The sequence below is a fragment of the Scomber scombrus genome, chromosome 21 (assembly GCF_963691925.1).
Source record: "Scomber scombrus chromosome 21, fScoSco1.1, whole genome shotgun sequence".
Taxonomy (NCBI): domain Eukaryota; kingdom Metazoa; phylum Chordata; class Actinopteri; order Scombriformes; family Scombridae; genus Scomber; species Scomber scombrus.
In genome coordinates, this window is record NC_084990.1 from 20,137,440 (window position 1) to 20,139,246 (window position 1,807).

A 1,807-nucleotide genomic window follows, 5' to 3' on the forward strand; every position below is an offset into this window, starting at 1 on the left:
TAGTGTCACCAGTTCAGTATCTGGCCAAATGTGAAATATGGTCACAATCTCCCTCTTCTGCTCCTGAGTTACGGCGTTGAGAAGAAACATTTTGCAGAATGTTATGAAGTTGACCTTTTGGATATAAAATGTCTTCACTTACTCATCTTATCCTTTTAGATATTTGTGTGAAACTGACAGAATTAGCACATTAATAATTGAGTTAGGGCCAAAAATCTTTGACCTCTGACCACCAAAATCTAATCACTCTTGTGTAATACAATAAAACCTACTTACTGCCCTGAACTAGAACCAACAGCAAAGCCTTACATTGGTGGCAAAGTAATCATATGATATACTGTATGTGAATGATAAAATAATCTCCAGACTGACACCATTTATCTAAAATATGGTGATCTTCTTCACACACAGGATAGTTGAAGTCGGGTTTCTGGCCACCTGATGAATTTAAGTCAAATATTTACACCTTTTTTTTTCTCAACTCCTGAAAAAAAGCCACTTGATGTGCTTCTCCAGCTGGTTGCTAACTTTCTTTATCTGCATCGATGTCCATGTCCTCGTGGATGTCCGATTTCTGTCACCACTCCTATTATTTTAAAGTTGATTAATTGTTTTGTCTTTGCTCCTCTCTCTCTGTCTCTCTTCCTTCTTTCTCTCTTTTTCTTGCTGCTGTTGCCAAGTGCTTACTCATGATGTGGGAAGGTTGGATCTCTTTAAATTAGTAAGTAAAGGGTACAGTCTAGACCTGCTGCATATGAAAAGTGCCTTGAGATGACTTTTGTTGTGATTTGGCGCTATATAAATAGAGGTTGATTGATTGATTGCTGTTTGGGGCAGTTAATGAACCAAAACAGTGACATTTTGGGATGTAAACCAAAAAATTGAGCCAAAAGATTAAAAAGACACTCCATAAAGCGGAAGGGAACTACAGAGTTGAGGGATAATTATGTAAGGATTCATTAACCCTCCTGTTGTCTTCCTGCTGACTGTGTAACTTTTGTTCTCCTGGGTCAAAATTGATTGTTTATAAAGCATAAGGTATAAATTATCACCCAATTGTGTGTTAGATCTTTTTAGTCAACTTCGTTCCAACTTATTTTGACAAGTTTTACAGATATTTTTGGAAATAATGGTCAACAGGCCTCATTTAAATAAAATTATACCTAATTTTTGAGTTAACACCTGGGGTCCTCCTGGGTAAAATTTGACCTGAGGGCAACAGGAGGGGTAATACATGTAACACTTTCCACATTGCACATAATCCATTAGTCTATATATAAATATATTGATCAGGGCAGCTTAAAATAAAAATGTAATGTTTACTTAGTTTAGATTTTTTTTCTTCTTTGAGTTAATTTCTTAACCTTGTTACTGTTAGATGTAAATTGTTAAAATCTTATAATGGGAGAATATTAAAGTAAGTAATAGAGTAATGGAGAGGAAGAGATTTGCCAGATGTTGCTGCTTGTATGCTGATTGAAGATATGTGGTGAAAAATGGCATATTTATTGTAAAATCGTTTCGTGTTAGGGGAACTCGTGCAAATTATAAGCGGAAAAATAAATGACTTTTGTTATGTGGGTGCTGATTTCCAGCCCTGAGAAGTTATTTTTACTGATAACAAAACTTAATAAATTGAGCTCTCTGGTGGGAAAATGCTGCATGCCAAATTTTGGAAAATGACCGTTTAAAGTTTGCCACTAGCTGACCATGTTAGGAAACACAAGAAATCCCCCTTTTTTCTCTTTAAATCAACGTCGAAATCACTCAAGAGTCAAACCTGACTGTTTAGTTGCAAAAACTTTAT